Source organism: Corvus hawaiiensis, chromosome 3 (genome assembly GCF_020740725.1).
Source record: "Corvus hawaiiensis isolate bCorHaw1 chromosome 3, bCorHaw1.pri.cur, whole genome shotgun sequence".
NCBI classification, from domain to species: Eukaryota; Metazoa; Chordata; class Aves; order Passeriformes; family Corvidae; genus Corvus; species Corvus hawaiiensis.
The window spans coordinates 53,079,089-53,099,313 of record NC_063215.1 but is presented as its reverse complement, the minus strand read 5'-3'; the positions used below and the strand labels follow the sequence as shown (position 1 = coordinate 53,099,313).

General features: G+C 40.8%; 1 protein-coding gene across 7 annotated transcripts in view; it reads right to left on the bottom strand.

Moving 5' to 3' along the window:
- PKIB (cAMP-dependent protein kinase inhibitor beta) overlaps positions 1-20,225 on the bottom strand; it is a 55,100-nt gene that overhangs the window by 13,495 nt on the left and 21,380 nt on the right. The window contains exon 1 of one of the 7 annotated variants that reach the window (XM_048298934.1): positions 7,867-7,955. The exons of 5 other annotated variants lie outside the window; for them this stretch is intronic. The gene's annotated coding sequence lies outside the window, so the exon portion shown is untranslated. Of the gene's footprint in view, positions 1-7,145; positions 7,235-7,866; positions 7,956-20,225 lie in introns of those variants that run through there. One more of the 7 variants, XM_048298930.1, reaches the window with a different exon arrangement.

The window sequence follows — 20,225 nt, the reverse complement described above, 5'->3', positions numbered from 1 at the left end:
CCCTGGTCATCTCAGTTTCACCTGACTGATGTGGAAATACTTGGGTTTAGCCAGTTTTGCAGTCACACCCCCTAGCATTTCTTCACCTGAGCATAGGAGATGATACTCTCTGTCTTATATACTTTATGTCTGATGAACACTTTGGAAAAGCTAAAGTCCAACCAAATCCAAGCACTATTCTCTCTGAGTAAAACTTTCCTATTTAAGTTTTTCATTTCTGCATTCTGGTTTCATAGTGCAAGTACACACAAGGAGTCATCACGATTTCCAGAACAAGAATTACTCATAGCAGTCTGTTCTAATACGAAAAAAAAACCCCAACACAAACCAAACCAGCAAAAAATGAAGTGAAACTTAGTATTAAATTGCTACATACTCACAGAGGACTGGAAACAGCATTAAAAACAAAGTCATCTTAAATCTATTCTTTATTGAACAGTTAAAGTATTAGCATACTAATAAAGGCTAGTTTTATTTTCTTTACCATGGAAAGCTGCAAGACAGCTCTTTGACATGAGTGAGTCTGTAAATCTAACACTCCAAATTTTTATTATTCTGCTTGCTTCCTTAAGCACCAGCCTGACAGGTAAAGCAGTTGACAACTTCAGCTATTTCAGTAATGCTTATTGTTGGTGGGAGCATCTCTACCACCCTCTTCAGCAAGTATCAGTCCGAGAGCCACTGAGATATCTTGCAGACATCACCCCAACACTTCTCTCAAACACTTCTCTCAAACACATGAAACTCTGTATAACTATTTCCTCCATAATTTTTCATGTATTTCTCCATAAATTGTCTGGGCTTCCTGAACTATTTTTCTGGCTCTTCCAAGAATACTCCCGGAAATCCAATCCAAAATACTTCATTTGGCATTCTTCACTGAATAGGATGGTGGAAAGAAAATCGTATTTGCTCAATTCAATAAATGTTTCATTAGTTAATAAAAGATTATTTTATTAACTCAGTTCAAGGATAGTAAAAGGTCTTTGATTTTGCTAATGTAAGTGAACTATTGCAGGATAATTCTATATAGCTATCTCTGCTGGCCTACCCAAAGGTTTTTCCAATTACATTTTTCTAACTAATAAAAGATAATTTCTTTCCCTAAAAACTTTGTCTTGACCATGTCCTTAGACCACCACAGGCGCTGGAAAATTCTGCAAAATCATTCTGGTTGAGTTTGCCCTCAGGGGAAGATAAACCAACCGAGAAGAGAACACTGTGCTTTTCAGACTAATCTGGTGACTGTTAAAGTGAGCCCAGGAAGGAAACAGCCACTTGGCAAGTGAAGTCTAATACAAGGAAAATGAAGCTAAACTCCAACTGCAAGTCAGCTTGGTGCCCTGAAACAGCCTTTAATGAGTTACTTAAGTTTCCTACTGCTCTCCTTGACATGTCAGTGACTCTAACACTCACAAAGCTGAAAAATCAATAGGACATATGGATATATTTCAAGAAATTATATGACTTTGCTGCACTGTCTTCAACAATTGCATTTTAAATGGGGCCCCTCAGTTCCTTGCTCAGTATGTTCCATTTATACTTTATTTATGCATTAGCATAAATTTTTGCCTCAGAAACAGTATTTCTTCAGTATTCAATGAATAATTTTTCACTTTCATTTCATTCTCCAGCATACGTCGTGCTTACTCTAATACAATTTCACTGAGGTCATATCCTTTACAGTTTGCCTGTTCAATCTTGGCAGTAGTCCTATTTACTGATTTTAATGAAATTACAGGTAGGAAAATTTGCCCCCTCTCATGGTGACTCACCAAGAAAATAGACCGAGATTTGAGAAATCCATCTTCTTTTAGGCTTAGAATTTAAGTTAAATAATGACCTTAATTCACAAGACTTTCTCAATTATATTTACAATAGACTTTAAATTGCAAGTAAAAACATAAATTAAATCAATTACAATTCACTGAGACATATCCTGATAGTACAGGTTTACAATTTGACCCTGCAGTTCTCCATGTACTTCATCTAATTGCAAGGCTTGTGCTGCTTCCACTGAAATTTGATAATACAGCCAGGAGACAGTACTAGGAATGAGTGCTTTGACATTCAAGAGCAGATCACTGAATCAGATTTGTCCCACTCAGATTTGGTGATAAGAGTTATCTCCAGGGGATAGGACACCTGATGATACAGTCCCTGTTACCTGCACACCAGAAAATTTGTGACTGAACCATTGTCAGAGACCGCAGGGATTTTACACCCACGGGCACAAAGGATCAGAATAACGAAACCCTCGGGTTTAATCATCTGCCAGAATGTTCTGAGACTGGGGGAAAAGCTTTTTCCACAGAATAAGGAATATAGGGACATAAGTACTTGAGAGCATCTTGTTCTTAAATTTTCTAGGAATGAGCCAGCTAAGCACTGCTTTCATCACCGATGAAAGAAATTAAATAAATCAAAAATCCACAATCCCACACTCTTGAGGAGTAATGACAGAAACAAATAGGCTAAATGATTATCCGTAATACACATTAAGAAATTTTTCCTTAGAACTTATTTTGGATTAATTTTACACTTCAGGTGAACAGTTTATCTGAAGTACTATACTTGCTTCTCCCTTCCTACTTTTAAATGACTCTATTTGTTTCCTCCGCATGTCTGCAGAAAGGGTACCATTGATCACAACAATTCATAAACCTCCCTGACTTTCATGCTGCTTCAGAGTGTCTCTTTTTCCTAGGAGAATAGGTCTAATAGGTAAAATTCATAGTAGTTACAAGCCTAAACAAGTCAGTAGAATTAACACATGGGATTAATTTGGTTTAATTTCTTTAGCCTTTCAATATACTTCTCTTTTATGAAAGTATGAATCATCTCTATTGCTCTCTAATAACCTTAGCCTGGGACACTATCTTAGGGCTTCACAGTTATAGACTAGTTTCATAAAAAGAAGACATATTGCAATCAAAATTCTAGTAAAATATACTAAGGAAATTATTTTATGGTCTCACTGAGCTTACTTGGCAATTAAGAAAAATTACTGTCCCTCAAAAAATCTAAGACCTAAAAGCAAATCCCTATCTCCAATTATTATAGTCTATCTGTTTTTCAAGAACAAGAACAAAGCAGACCTTTCCAAGGCATATATGAGGCTGGCAGACAGGTAATTTCCACACAGTTGAATTAATGTATTTTAAATTAATTCAATTAAAATTAATTAAGGCAGATGGCTTTCAAAGAACCCTTTCCATTTTGATAAATGATCCTTCAGTAAATATGCCCTGCTATTGAAACACCTGGATTAAGTGCTTCAAATAGGGACCAAAAAAAGATGTATTTATATCCCAAAGGATAAGGAGGCTGTGAAAATCACCAGTACACATAGGATGATTTAAAAGATGACAGGAGAAGGTTAAAGTGTGCTTTTTATAAGTTATTTGAATGAAACACCCAGACTTTCAGTACTGAAAGGGGGCCTAGAAAAGCTTTTTAGCAGGGCCTGTTGTGACAGGACAAGAGATAATGGTTTTAAACTGAAGAAGGGTCAATTTAAATTAGACATAAGGAAGAAGTTTTTTACAGGAGGTGGTAAAACACTGGCACAGGTTGCCCAGAAAGATGGTGGATGCCCCATCACTCAAAACATTTAAGGTCAGGTTGGACGGGGCTCTGAGCAACCTGATCTTGTTTCTGGTCTCCCTGCCATTGGCAGGGGGTTGGACTAAAGGACCCCTAAAGATCCCTCCCAACACAAACCGAATTTTTCAATTCTATGATTCTAAGTATGGCTGGGCCCTTAAGCTATTTTAGATGGATGCCATGATCCCCAGAACTTTGATTTAACTTTCCTAATCTGCATGGACCATTGAAGCTTAAGTGAAGTGGAGGAATGAAAACCAAAATATAAACAAGCAATCAAGTCTTGTTCCTATTTGTCATATAACAGCATTAAGTGGAAGTTCCACATACTGAATCCTTTGGATTTAAAAGTTTAACAATCAGCTTGCTTTCTCCTTATCTTTTTAGCTTTAATTAAACATTTAGTCTGCTATATTCTGAGTGAGAGGTACGTTTAATTTTGACACGTTAGAGCAATGCCATTCTTCCACAAGAGTAGCAGAAGCAACAAGCAAGATCTGTCTAAGCAAACATTGCTTCCCTTTGGAGCAGAATTGAATTGGATTTTCATCTTGAAAACTCAGAGAAAAAGGAGAATCTGCACTCCCACTGCATAGGAGTGGAACCATGTAATTCCTGAATCACATCAATTTTAATGAAACTTTTTTACTAGGTCTAGGCAAGAGAGAGACCTCTGAACGCTCCTGAAGAGTTGCTTGCCACTATTCAGGGACTGGCACAGGGTGGGATGGCAGTCAGCTTGAGTTGCTATGGATATGGCGACTGCTTTAATCGCCAGGATCTTTGATCCCTCTGAAATTTTCACTTTCTGGTTTCACTGCTGGAAGCCCACAAACACAACCTCACTGGGCTTTCTTCCTCTGGAAAGAGCCTGTACACAGCCCCAGTGATACAGGGCTTTCCTAAAAGGTTAGGAGGCAAGGAAATCCCAGACCTTGCTTGGCTTTATCACAGGAGGTTTGTTCCTTTGTGCTCTCATCCAGCACTGAGACAAAAACGGTCAAACCCTGACAGGTACAGAGGTCATGCAGGAGATGGGACATCCTTCATCTCTACTCCATCTCTTACCCCAAAAGAGACAGCACCAGCCCTGCGTCCCCTCTTCCTACCCTCCCATGTCAGCAATGCCTTCCCTCCTCTTTCTCTGTCCTACAGCAGCACATTCACATGCACACAGGCATGCTCTCTCCATGCAGAAAGTGCCAGTGTTCCCCTCCCCACCCAGCCTCTCCCACCCTGCCCCACAGAAGGACCACGGCAAAAGTCTCCAACATCCCTGCCGAGGCTCTTCCCCAGGCAGCACCACAGGTGAACCTCCCCACAGAAAGACAGAAGAACGAGCAATGCAACCTGCAGGCGGGAAGTTACATCTGCCATTTGGAGTTACTCACATCTGCCATTTGGATTTACTCACATCTGCCATTTCAATCCCTCACTGAAGGCACTCTGCTGCAGGGGGATGAGGAGCCCAAAAGGACCCATTTCCCATTGTATAAATATACTGCTCAGCACTGACATTTTGTACCCTTCAGATTTTATGTTTAACTGGAAATAACAGCCCCCCTGGCAAGCTCCTCTTAAGCTTTTGCAGCCTCCATGGCATTTGGTCAGAGCATGTACCTACCTGTGTACTAGTAATGTAATGTGTGAGTGCAGGAACTGCAGAACGTTCACAAACAAATTATTTTTCCTATCTGCTAAGCTAATGACTGCTCCTAAAATGCCTATGAGCTCTGAACATTTCCTTTTTTAGTTTTGCCAGCATAATCATATTACAGCCTGACACCCGGCGGTGTAAATTCATCTGTCTTCTTTTATTTTTTTATTTTCCATGCAAATTCCTCAGAAGTCTTTTTTTTTTTCTTTTCCCTCATTTTGTCTTATTAAGCACAGAAAGAGAGAAAAGGCAAAAAACAGGTAGGCATTATCACTGAGTGAATCTTTCTGCAAACCGATACTTCTGTTTCTAAATAGTTTGAAACCAACAAGACCATTTTAGAGGACACGCTCTACAAAGATGTGTCTTTCCCAGAAATACACAGACCTAAGTGCATTGCTTAATGGAAATTCCATACGAGGGGTTTTTTTTTGTGGAAGTATGAGTTGAACATTTCAAAAGAAAGCCTGGAAGTGGTACTGACTGACAAGTGCAGATCATTGAGGGATTGTAGTACTCAAAATATTTACTTCTTGGTTTATGTACTGGGATTTAGTTCTGCATTAAGACCTATATATTCAAAAGGTCAAAAATAAGAAGATGCTTGTCATGGTCTCCCGATGAGTGCATATCCTTAGAGATGGTGGATTCTCTTTTCCTAAACTCCACTCATCACTGGAGATGAGTAGAGCCTACACCTCTTCTCTAGAGCCTTGCAAGAATCTGGGTGGTAAACTGCAGATAGTAAGATTTCAGGGGACTCTTTCTGCAGACGACCTCTTGTTCTTGAAGAGCTACCAAAGATTACAGGCATGATAAAAAGCATTTTTCTCTGATCTTCTCTACTACATTTTTATGCCTAACTTTAAAATGAGCAGTTGAAAGGTTTGTTTTATTTATAACTTGTGTTTTTCTATAAAAAAGTGCAGAAATAATTTTGCATTTTCTTGACTGCAGATGAACTGGCACAACCTTTCACTGAACAGACCTGTATGCCAGTCTCATTCTAAAACCATGGGTCACATTGTGCTCCTTACAACATCAACCAAACCACCACAGATTTGTTCAATGAAATAGAGATTTAGGAGAGCACTGACAGAAAATAAGTCCTTGCAGATACCCCTCCACAAAATCCTTGCTCATGTATGCTGATAGAGGGAAAAAAGTAAGAGCAAGATTTGTTTCTGCCTGAGAAGTTTCAGTGCTCCCCCCTCAACTGTAGAGTCCCTCACATTGGTGATGACTGTGTGAAGGCCAAGGACAAGCAAAACCAGCTATTCTTGCTCATTTCAGACCTGTTTGTGTCCAGTACTCCATCTCAGACTCCTCATGGTCACAAACAGCTCCAGAAACCTGTCTCTGATATGGATGTCTCTGCAGGACTGACCTGACAGTCTGCATTTTAAGGGCCACATAAATGAACCCCTCTTCCCCTCTGAAGGAGGAAAAGATGCACCCACAGAGAAACTAAACTCATTTCTGTACTTCTCAGAAGGGAACTCCCTAAAACACTGATAGTCGCAGCCAAAGAACATAATTTTAACATATAATATGGAGGGTTTTTTTGGCTTTTAATCTAACCACATTTATTATACCAAACAACAAGCTAGTTCTAGCGTTTCAAAGGAGAGCCTAGAAAGACAAAGATGACTCCCACAGTGTGTAAAACCCAGCAGCAGAAGAACACTGGCAAGGCTATGAACATTTAAATAAAGGGGAACTTCTCTGTTTGCTTAGTCTGTTCAAGGCAGTAAGGAAACAAACACAGCTCAAGTTGTTTAGGAATGGCAGATGTTTATGAAATCCTGCTAAAATGTTTTAAAAACAGCTTGAAAGAGGTACAGAACACAATATAGTAAACGAGAGCATAAGAGCTACTTACAGGACAGCAAAAAGAGGGTGATGAATACCAGCGACACCCAGAAACAACTGGAAAGTGATCTCAATGTCTGGCTTTTCAGCTGACTACAGCAAAACACCAAGGAAATGCTGAACTGTTGCCAAGAAGGAAGATAAACTTGCATACATTTAAAATAAATGAACAGATTACAAATTCACATACAGGAGCACATGCCTTACAGGTAGACTTCTGGACTTCAGCCTTTTCATTCAGATACAGCCTTTTCATTCACTTCTGGTACAAAAATAAATCCTTAACAACAGTGCCGTTAAAGGAATTCTCCATCCTCTCAAAACGGAAGGCAAATCTCTCTGCACCAGCAGTGCTGTTACGTTCACCCCAAAGGTGGCAACAGCTGCCCGGACACCGTGTAAGCAACAAGCTGTGGCTGTTGCATGGCATTCTGCTATCCAAACAGAGAACACGTAACTGTGGCATAAAAACTGCTTTCACACTGTTCTAAGATAAATAGTACTTTGCCAACGCATTTTCAGCAAATGTCTACAACAGAGTTTGTATTTCAGCATCTAAACACAGAGAGTTTCACAGCAGACAAGAAAGCTACCTGGAAATAACCACACTGCCTAATTTTGTATTAGCTGTCAGTTGATTTGCATGAAGAACTGACCAGCCTGTAAGAAGAGGGTCATTTAGTATGGCTTCTTGGCAATCTGCCCGATTCTGCCCCCAAAATGCTAAGTACCTTAACATTCATGGTTCAGGTATGACTTCATCCCCACGGCACGGCTTCAAGAGGGGCCGGCATGAGCTACAGAAGAAAGCCGGTGCTCAAGCTGTGCCAGCAGCTCCAGCTTCCACTGTCTCCACAAAAATAACCTGCCATCACATAACTACCAGAGAAGCAAATTGCCACTGGAAAAACCTCCCTGCTTGTAAAAATCAGAAAGGCTGCAGCAATTTGAAGCCACACACATCTTTTGTGCTGCGTACGTCAGCAGGGCAAAAAAAGGAAAGAAAACAATCAAGAAAAATTAACTTCTTGGTTGAGGAAATGATTCAATGTTCTGTACCAAATCAAGGTTGCCTCTATCTGACATTTTTCAATGGTCAGTCACCCACAAGTGGGGGGCTGAGGGGGAGGTGGAGGTTTATTTACCACTGAAAACATTTCTTCCAACACAGAAGATCCAAGCTGAATAAAACTCAGCTGCTGTAAATCTAAAGCAATCCCACAAGAGTTATGTTTTTCTAGATGTGCACTGGGGCAACTTACGTATTAATTTGGGCACAATATGAAAACACGTTAAAGTCTACACCAATATATTCAACAATTCAGTGCTTGGCAAGTATAACCTTTTCTTCCCCATATTCTCTCTTGGATGAACATTCTTTTCAGTACCCTTTTGTGCTGAGAAATAATGAAATCACTTCATGAAACACAGTACAAACTTTGTGAAGGGCTCAGAGAACTCCTGCCTGTTTCACAGGTACTAGTCATAAAAATGCTGCTCCAGAAAGTTATTAGAATATGAAGTAGATACAGGTTCATCACAGAGAGGTGACTGGATTTCAAAATACTTCAAAATAAGTTGTACCACGTTTCAGCTTCCACCTCAACATTTCTGCTACAGTAGCCAATACAATAAAGACAGCATAAATTTACAGGAAAACCACAATCTTGCCTGAAGCTTTAAGCACTCTGTAAAATTAGTTTTCTTCTTGTGCATGTCGGTTATGCCTGTTTTATTGGTTTTGCTCAATTAACACCATCCAGAAGAAAATTCAGCGATGCACCTGTCCTTGGCCACTGGTTACAAAATGTACTTCATTTATTTTAGTATAGTTGGCAAGGCAAAGCAAGAATGGATTTCTAATTAAGAACCAGGATCTGAAGAGAGTAGTGTGAATACAGAGAGACAGAAAATGTTATCAGTTGCAGAAAGGAGGTGTGCGGTTGGTACCATGCTGATGCTCATAGACAGCTCAGCTGGGGTAATGCAATGGCAACAGCACCATTAGCCCTTATCCCAAGCTGTTGTCTTCCCTTCTATTCCTCCTCCCTTCAGTAAATCATGCCTGGTATCAGCAGGGAAGCATCAATTTGTGAATGTTATCACAAGTTAAAATGCTGTCTTGTTCCAAATCTGTTGTTCACCTGAAGACCAAAGCCCACGCTTTTACTACATTACTGAACAAATTGTTAGTACAGTCAGTGCTTTGAACCACATCCTTAGCCCAGAATGCTTTCTTTGCACACATGCCCTTTCAAACCTGACATTTTGTGTATTGATTTTAGCTGCTTTATAGGTACCTAAGTGCTGAGGAGAGGAAGAAAACAACATGAACATACAAAACATCTGTTGATGGGTTTTCTCTACTCTGTTTTGAAGAACAAAAGCATATATATTACACATCGTTGCAGCTCTTCAGGGTTTCTATCAGCTAAAGGATAGATTTTTCTGAACAGTTACTGCAGCTTCCAAAACTGTTACTTAGAAATCAAACTTTCACACTTCGGAGTTTGGTAAGTGGCTTGGTGCCACTAATGATCTAAGAGCTTCCTAATATGCAGCAGGATGCTTTAAGTAAAGTTTGTCCATTACATATGCAAGGACAGGTTATTTGCTGTAAACTTGGATAAACTTTGTTGGTCTAGCAGCAATGAGAGCATTCAGAGTCTCCTAAATAACATACTTAGGTTGTGTAAAGTCCACCCTGGCATGTCATAATTTATTAAGTCACTTTTGCGTTTCAAGAAATTTATTTTTCAGATAATACTTCTGAGACTCTTACTTGCTGACTTTTTCTACAAAAAGAAGTTCTATTTATTAATTTGTTAACATACGAATGAAGTATTCTGAACTTGAATTTAGTGCATTGGAGAAGCTCCGTTAAGTCTTTTAATAGACCAACCAAGCTATCTTCTATGAAATTTTTAAAGAAATCAAAATTAGACCATGAAATATATTATTGGATTGATGTCCAGAATGTTCTTAGGTTAATGAAACACATACAAAAGCATTTCAGGTTATTTGTAACATGCATTTATTTTGTATTATTAGGTATGGACATCCCTACACAGACGTCTGAGGAGATATGTCATCCAATTTCTTGTCTCTCTGAATGCTCTTGCCATAGCCATCAAGGTGAGATGACTAGCGATGAAAAGAAGTTCTCAGAATTTCACTGGATATGAAACTGAGGTCATCCTACAACTGACAAACCCACACTTTTCTCTAAAGTCAATAACGGTGGAGTTAAGCCCAGTGCAAGTACACACTTGCAAAGTAAAACTTTTTGTGGACTGTCGTGATGAAGGCCCACTACTGTCCCTGGAACTCTTACTGCCTCTTTTCTTGTTTCACACACCACAATTCTTCACAGCATCTGGGACTGGATTTTCTTTATTCTTCAGCCAGGAACATGTCTATGTATGACAGGTGGCATGACACCTTTGCTTGAGGTAACAGATCTGCAAAGTACAGAGAAGCCAACTGCAGAACTAGATGCCAAAATTTCTTCTCCCAAGTTGGACGCTTCAGAAAATTACTTCAACCTACAAATTTCATATATGAAAGAACAGCCACCTGGAACTAACCAACAGGTAACACCTGGGAGAAGGGCCTGCCTAGGGATCCCACCCATCACAGACTTTGTCCTGCTCTGGGTTGCCAGGCAGCACCTGCATGTACTCCCTGCTCACTTCAGCTGATAAAGAAATCATCACCTGTGCAATGACTCCTTCAAATCATCAGGCATGGTGATTCTTCCTTTTGAAAACATGCCCAGAGGAATATCTTGTGATTTGAAGAAAAACTGCAGAGAGCTACTGTCTCCTAGGTGAATGCTTTGATCCCCAGGGAAGAAATTAAGTTGAGCAATAGCACTTTCTACTGTGCAGAAGTATTGTAACTGAAATTCTGCTCTTTTGATGTCAACTCAAGCTTTGCCCTAGTCTTTACGCTTTAACCTCTAAGGCAATGTTTTCACTGAGGGAAAAAAACAACTGTGTCACAAAAGCTGGGGGTCAGGACTGGCATTTGTCAGGCCACCACTTGAAATACAAAGGAAAAATATTATTCTTGTAACCTAAAGAAACCTGCATCTGTAATTTATACAGTGACTATTTCTTATACTAGAAGAGGCCTTGGAACCAGACCAACATTCATAGTTTCCAGATTTCCAGCTGTGTACTGTAATGACTGTGCTTGTTTTCTCCCCATAAGCCATGAATTCTTACCTGTCCTTTCCTACAATTAGCTCCCAGCTAAATCTGGAAGCTAAAAACTGTCAGAAGCACAGAGCTTTTAGAAAGGGTTAAACCAAACATGAGCAAAACCCAAACAAAATCAAACCAAAACACCATATGTTTATTTAAGTAAGACTTGACACTAATAACATTGACTATGCTGCAAGGAACTGCTGAGCGTTCCTCTGAAAGAATATTTTCCTTGTATTGCCAACATTACATTACCAAAATACTGATAAAGCACTAAAAAAGAGCCCAACAAGACACTGTTCTCTTGGGGACAAGAGTGGCAAAACATCTTAGGACATTTACATGCCTCTTGCAATTGGAAGTGAATGAGATCAATCACAACACAGACCTGCTGATCTGGTGACAGGACAGTTGTAATTGCCTCTCTTTTTACATGCTATGTTAACTCATCACAACTAATAGTTTGATTTTTCTGATCTCCCTGGGGGAATGGTTATTAGAATTTATCCCTGCCAATGAGGAGTTACCACACCTATAAAGAAAGTCACAGCATTAAAAGAAAGTTGAAGAGTCAGTTTTCAATTGTTTGTATTATTTGCATGTACCAAACTCAGACAGGGATTATTTACACTGGAAAGAGTTACTAGACAGGTTTAATACAACTATACTCAGGAAAAAAAACCCTGTACCTCTTGCCAGCCTTTGGTGAAGTTCAAGTGCATGCCATAAGTTTGTGAGGAATACTGGACTTAGAATTCTGAAAATGCTAAAGGAGGTCAGTGTAAACTGTTAGACACACACAGTTCTAGAGCTAAGGAGACCACTAACATGTCCAAAACAAGCAGAAGTTATTTATGTAATTATTTTGGACCCTCTGGGCACCAGTTTTTTGTGTTTACTGTGTGTCTCCTACTGTCACCTCAGTCCCCAAACACTGACAAGCTGCACCAAGTTCAAGAGCTGGATCATCACGTAGTGAGGCCTGAACTGATGCCAACGTGTACTTCATCTTCATCATACATCACAAAATGCCCCTTGTTTTATTGCCCTCACCAAATAGAAAGCTGATTTACCCAGGTTCTGAAAAGCCTTGCTCACATGGATTTTTTGGAGAGAAGTTCTCAGGCACATCCCAAGTTAATCACTGAATTTGAAGTTAGTGAATTCTTCAACTGCTAAGAAAACAGTGATGACCAGTTCTCAAGGTGGATGAAATGAAGTGACTTTCGATAGGCAAACTTATCATTCTGCCCCTGTGTCAACCCAAGGCCCTGTGTTTCCTGGGAGAAACTCTTTGCTCTCCTTATTGTAAGCCAATCTAGCAAGTTCCCTCTTCAAAGTAACATTTTTAGGGAAAAAAATGCAATACTAAACATTCGACAGTGGCCAAAAAAGAAGTGTTCTTGTTATATCTTTTAACACAATTTTAGAAAATATATACATCATTAATCCCCATTAGAAATTTGACCTCAGAGCCCCTTCAATTTTAGGAAAGAAAATAAATTCTAGAACTTTCCTAGCATTATTTCAGATTTATTATTAAGTCATTATTTCAGACTACTTCTAGGCACATTTAAGATGATGTCTTTTGTATCTGCCCATTCTGTATGAATCCCGACTCTGCTGCTGAAGAAAAGCATGAGCTTTCTGAGCTCTTCTCAACATCAGCTGAGAAGGAGAAGGGAACAAGAAATATAATTAGTAAGACTACAAAGTAGTTCAACTTTATTCTGTTTAGTCTTCTAAAAAAAAGTTCTGCATATAAAAATGAATTAGGGTCACTGCTTCTGGGACAACTAAAAAAAAAACCTATTTAAATCAAAGCAAGGAATCCTGCTTGACTTTGCTGAATGCTTTCTGAACAGATGGAGTGCATGAGACATGAAGAAATGTCTGTGAGGAAGCAGACTTTGGTGGCTTCTCAGAGGCCACAATCCACTGATGCTTGCTTCAGAATATCAATACCGATAAATTTAAGAATAGACTGAAATGTCTGTATCCTGAAAAAAAAAAGAACAATCAACTTTTTCATGGTGAAAACAAGTTAATAAAACAGAAGTTCTCCTGTTCAGATGGGAGTAAATGGATGACGCAGTCAGGTAGAAATCAGTAACTTAAACTTCAGCATTGGTCATAACCATCTTCTTCCCCAAGCAGATTTACAAGGCCACAGAGACAGACTGGCATAGGTTTGAACTCTGGTACAGAATCAGTCAAGGTGTTGACTGGGTGTGAAACATGTTTTACACTCTTCTCAGGCAAGAAGTCACTCAGTCTCTCGCCAATGACACCTGGTTTTGCTGTATGTGTTTTAATTCTTTTTTTTCCATCTGTCTTTTGCCTAAATAAACATGTATCCACTGTCTTTGGCTCATTTCCTGCTCCCGCTCCCAGAAATTGCTCCACTTTATTTTGGACCCTGAATACAAGTTCTTTGAACTTGCTTGAGGCTGGAACACTAGACAGTATTATTTCTTCGTTTGCTAAAGCAGAAAAACCCTTCATTTTTGTGATACTAAAATACCTCAGCTAAGTGTTGGAATTCTGTTCTGCCTTCCTGCTAATTACTGCTATGGCTTCTTGCCAGCCACCATTTTGAAAAGTCAAATACCAGCTCCCAGATGAGCAGCAGTGTGAAAGACAACAAAGAATCATTCTAAATAAAATATATGGCAGCATGAAAAGAAAGCAAACGTTTTCTTGCTGAGACAGCTGCCTAAAAGTCCTGGCTAAGCAACTCTCTTCTGAAGACAAGGTAGGGTTTTGTCAAAATGGGAGTTTGTCCACATCCCAAAACCAGCCCACTTTTCATCACGTCAAGGTTCACTTGGTGGAGAACAGCAGTGTTACCTGCATTGCTTGTAGGTCTCTGAGAGCGGGACAGGAGGAGGTGACTGTGACAGAGCCAGAAGCAGAGGACAAATCAAGGCTGAAAACTCAGTGTTGGAAAATCATAGAATAATTCAAGTTGGAAATGACCTCAGGAGGTCATCTACTCCAGCCTCCTACTCAAAGCAGAGTCAATAGCTAATTCAGATCACACTTCTCAGGGATTTGTTCTTTCAGCTAATGAATATTTTCAAGGATAGAAACTCTACAACCTCTCTGCACCAGGATTTCACTGTCATCATGAAGAAAAGGTTCTTCCTTACCTCACGTCTGAATCTGTCCTGTTCTAGTTCATAACCATAGTCTCTCATAACCACAGTCTCTTGCTCTCCTGCTGTGCAGCTCTGTGAAGAGCCTGGCTCCACCTTCTCAGCAACATAAGGGAAGGCCATTCATAGGTCCCCCTGAGTGTTCTCCAAGCTGAACAAGTCCCAGTCCCTCATTGTCTCCTCAAGTGTTCCTTCCTGACCAACTCCTGCTCCAGTTTATCAACATCCTTTTGGTAAGGCAGAAGCAAAACTGGACAATCTTCCATTAATGGTCTAATGAGTGCTGCCCAGGTGTAGTGGTTTTGATTCAAAATATTCATTATTTACTTATTTTCCTTCTGTGAGATAAGAATTAGGAGAAAAGCAAAGCAGGCCACAAACCTTAAACAGTTGCAGTACAATGAAAGAGCTTTATTACTAACAGAATTAAAAGTAAAGAGAAAACAAAACAAAATTAAAGTAAATTCCCCCCCCCCCCCCTCTTTCCAGCACTTCTCTCCTTTTATCCAGCTCACACAAGGGATAACAGAACATAGGATGTTAGTCAGTGTTGCAGTTCTTGAAAAGTCTCTCTCTTATGCTTAAGGAAAAAAGGGTTTTCCTTCAGTTGCACGTGGTTCCCAAACTGCCACCAATAGCAGACCCGCCCGGGAACAAACAGTCTGCTGTGTGTAGAACATCTCTCCCATGAAGAATTTCACAGTTCTTTCACACTACAGAACATGGGCCATCACATGGGGTTATTCATCTTTTTAAGGATAAGTTATTTTGGCCTGCACACAGAGGCTTTTCTTCGCCACAAGTCTCTAACAGCCTCTTACTACTTCTATATAGCCTGGCATAGGCACTCTTCACAAACTTCATAGGCACACGTTGATTCTCCACCCCCCCCCCCCCCATGTTCTTCAAATGGATTAAAGAGACAAACAGTTTGTGGTATTACAGTTTCTTACCACGGCATGCAAGAAGGTTTCTTTTAAGCTGCGCGCCAGAATCGCGGCACCGCCCTCTTTTCTCCCGTCGCCATGCTCAGCTCCGTCCCACGGGACTCACTTCTCTTTCTCTCTGACTCTGACGCCGCCATGTTGAAGGGTGTTCTTGTTCGGGCTTTACGGTGGGGAAAGCCTCGCTCCCTCTGTGCTGCTGGCTGCGTGGTGTCCTCTTCAGTTCAGCACGGAGTGTGCTGGCTGCAGACAGGAGGCTCTGCCGGCTCCCGCTGGCTCCGCCGGCTCCGCATGGAGAGGAGAGGGACCCGCCTGTCCCCAGAAGCCGCGCTGGATGGGTTTAGCTGTGAGCAGTCCATGGCTGGTTTTAGCTGCCTGCGGCTCTGGGACAGTCCCCCTCAGTGACCCAGGGTCCGTGCCGCAGCGATGGGAAAGGGGGAAAGGGGCAGTGGCCCCGGCCCGGCCCAGCGGGGCCGGGAGGCTCGGAGCCCCCCCACCTTCCAGCAGGCGAGCTCCGACCAAAAAGGGGAAGTCCCGCCTTTCGGTGCGGTTTAAATATGTAAATTGTGAGAAGCGTAATTGGTCTTAAAGACTGTCCATCAACTCAGGGTCAACCCAACACACCAGGGTGTTGTTATGCCTTCCTTGGTGAGTAGTTTAGCTTGCTGTGGGCAATGCACAGAGCAGAGTAAGGTGGTTACAGTTACCAAGAGTATTTAGGCTGAGCTGCTCACCCCGACAGGTGTGCAAAAGATGGGGAACTATCTACTGATACAGCAGGAATCTGTATTCTAAGAGCCTCCATGTTTTGGAAACTGGGCATGGTGACAGATTTCCAGTTCGGCTGTGAGACATATAGAACAGAGCATGTGGTACTCCAAATCAGGCATCAAAAATCAGCTTTTTTATTCTGAATAGGGCTGGCACCGAGTCTGGTTTCCAGATGGTTTTCTGTTGTGTGTTTCTGTTGCTTAGAGGAACACAGCAAAAGCACAAGGGGAAGCCGTTCCCCACAAAAAAGGAAGGAATCAGGAAAACAGAAGTAAAACCACAAAGAACGAGTCAATAATTAGTAAGTTACATCACTTTCCGTGTCACTTTTCTCCAGTAAGAAACCAGCCATGGAAGCTCTCACTTTTACGCCAAACAATTCAGTGTTTGATTCTGCTGTCTGTAGTAGCTTTGGCTGGCATTTTCCAGTCTTATTTATACAGTTAGATGCAAAGCAACCCATTATAATGCTTGTCATTTATTAAAAAATGTGGTGTTTGAAAGGACAGATGCTCTTGTTTACCATCCCTTCAGATTTCAGTCAGTCTTTGTATCAGTGTTTATGCTCTACACTATACAAAGTCTGGCTTCTTTTGTTCTTTATTTGCTTTTGATATTTAATTTTTTGAACTCCTCGATGACTGCATTAGGGTCTGGTTTAGTTGTTTCTATATTTGGAAATTTTCCTTACAGCTCACTGATTGCACATTCATTTATAGATCTAATTAAAAGCCAATGGGAAATTTCAGTTTAAGAATTTGAACCATGGAGTAGCTGTGGCTTCTAAAAGATGTCCAGCACAGCTGCAGGGCACATACTTAATACAGTGGCGACATGACAAAGTTGACCTGAAGGACTTCTAACTACACTCACCTTCAACGATCTGTAGGTGTTCCATTTATTTGTTTTATTAGAGCCCACTTATTACCTAGCAAAAGACAACTCAAATACAATAGAGGATAATGTCAAATCAATAAACTGAAGCACACTACACAATCAAATGTCATTTGAAATCCAAGTTGTAGCACTACACACCATTGTACTACATAGCTCCAGTACACAGGAGCACTCGATCGCGTGTCCAGTTTTCATAGCTGCATCCTTAAAAACAAATTCTTAAGCACTCTGTACAACTGGGGCCATAAATACGTATTTCATCTTATTTTCTAATTTCATCTTTCAAAATAGCAGTTGGAGGCTCAAGAGAGACTACCAGGGCACAGAAGGTCCAAATGTTCAACTTTCTGTTCTCTACTCTGCAGAGTACTGAGCACTGCTGACATCTACAATTTTCTGTCTCTGCTGGGGAGAGGTAAAGCTATTTAGCAACTTAAAGGATCGAGCCCTATTAAAATTACAGAAATGTGAAAGACTTCATCAGAAAAATTTATTTCCTTGGGGAAATTTTCTTTTCTAACAGTAAGACTTTTCCCTGCCATTTGATCTCCTATAACACACTGGATTGCTCTTGTAGGGCTATTTTGCCGCTGTGGTCTTTGAATGCAGGCCCTCTGAGGAGACCAACAGAGCAAAGATACAGCAAGTTACCAAAAACAGGGTTCCCAGGATACCATGCTGAATAAGGGCATCCATAGGAGCCTGAGCCTGGGGCTTTTGGCTGCTGCTAAGAAGCGGTAGCTGGGATATAGAGGAATCGGGGCAGGATGCACAATAGCCTCTAACTTTACTGCTCTTTCAGCCTTTGCCTCTTGACCTTCAACCCATCTTACAGTTTCCTCACTCCTTACCAACTTTTCTCTTTGCCTTCCATCTTACTGATGAAAAATTCAAGGTAACAAATAAGCTTTGTGTTCTTACTACTTTTTCATGTCAACTACAACTTCCTTTGCTTGAAGCAGAAACCCAGGCATCTACAGACTGCGGCAGACAAAATGGCCAACTACCTTTGCACGGACATAAGCAGTGTATGGAAAGAGGGACACCTGTGTCCCTAACCCTGCAGAAGCAAAAGAACAAGTGTAGCATTACTGCCAGCTGCACTGTTAAATGTGTGGTTGCAGCATTAGGACCCATGAAATACACGGGTCAGCAATCAGCATTTCGAAGGGTAATGCAATTTTAATCCCTGGTCAGAGATTTGCCAAAGGTGGAGAAGGCACTTCAGGCTTGCCACTGTCCGCAGTACAGCCACACAGATGCCAGCGTGTCAGTGAAACACCTTTTTTCACGCGCCCAAGCACAAGGCAGACACAAGCAGAGCCACATAGACACAGCAGAGCTCCAACCAGCTTCAGCTGCTGGCCTGAGATCAGAAAGAGCCACAGACTCAAATAGGGCCAGGGCAGAAGTATAGCTAAAAGGACTTAGTCTTTCCCATTATGTTGTAAAATCCATTGTGCCTGTTTGTCACATGGAAAGGGAGAGAGGAAAGAAATCTCCCCCAAACATCATTATACAATCTTCTGTGGCTTGCAGTCACAAATCAGCACATTCAGAGACAGACCTGAGCAAGGCTACAGCTTATTTCTGTGCAGGCTATCATACTGTGCACAGGATTTTTAAAGCACAATTATAGCTTCTGACATCCTACCTAAAGGAGTGGAGTGGTCACCATGGTAACACCTGCAGCACATGGCAGTGAACACCTGATACCAATCAATCTTGAAAACATCTTTTTAAAGAAACAGCCTCCTGGAAAACTGCAAATGGAGATTTCTTGCTGAAACTAAGAAGATGCTCTCTTCTAACAAAAATGAAAGTTTTACCTTACCATCTTTTCATCTGACTCCCCCTCCATACAATCCTATTCTGTATCAGTTTAAAAAGTGATAGAAAATAAAAAAAGGCAATGGTTCTGTATTGAGAAGAGTGACAAACATCATAGTACAGCTGGAATGTAAATGATACCTTGCATTTTTTCCCCAGAGCATGAACTGTGGCTTCTGAGAATATGGCCATGCTCTGGCTGCTAAAACAAAATGTAGTAGTATGTAGTGCTCCTCCACCTTCCCAGGACAACATATTTCCCTCAAATGTTAAAAACCCCAGAAATTTCATCAGCTTCTTTCTCCCTTTTTGCTTTCCAAATCTGCAATTTGATTTCATTGATTGGAGTTGTATTCCTTTGTGGGGGTATAAGAAGAAAAATATGTTTAAGGAAGTGATGTTTGCACTCAGCTTGGCACCGTGGCTTTCTGAAGTACATTCTGCCACCAGGCCTCTAGACACATCCAGTAGCCAAAGAGCAGATGTAGTTGCTAAAGTCTCCGTGGTTTTTGGCAGGTTGGTTTTTTTTTCAGCTCAGTTCCACTCCACCAGCCTTTGGGTTCTCTGTGCTGTGACTGCTCCTCTGCCTCTTTCAACAGTCTGCCGCCTCCTGTTATCCCAATAAGGACAAATAATCCCAGAAAATACCTCATGCACAAAGTTCAACCAGTCTCAGCAGTATTTCCAACATAGTCTTTCTATTTCCTATTTAATTCTATCTCAAGTTACTGCTACTTCCATTATTTGAAAGTCTGCTTCTTAATTTTCCTTTGGTAAGACTGTTTCTTTTCAGATGGCTTCCATTTTTGTCATCTTCCATTCCCTCTACATTCCCTTTTTCAAGTAATTCAGAGCTATAATCATCTATTCTGACAGTGCCTCTCCTTTACTAAATGTGATTTCAGAAAAGGAGAGTCACTGAATCTGCAAATACCATTGACTGACAAAAGCTGGATATCCAACTGCCATAGAACTAGCAAAAATATACACAGAAATTCTTTCAGCATCATGGAGATGTGCGGAAAAACAGCAGCAGTAGACACCACATGAGTCCAAGGAGGTAACGAGACATCCTTTCATGGTTACTGAAGTCACCAGAACAGGCACCCTCTGCCATGCCCTCCTCACTACTGAGCAGCCACAACAGACTGTGTGCACATGAACTGCTACCACAGGCTGTTTGAGCTCATGTCTACACTGTACACAAAAACTGATTAGGAAAATGCTTCCAAAACTTATTGCCAGAGTTCTGGCTATATCCAGAACTAACTGCTGAACTCAT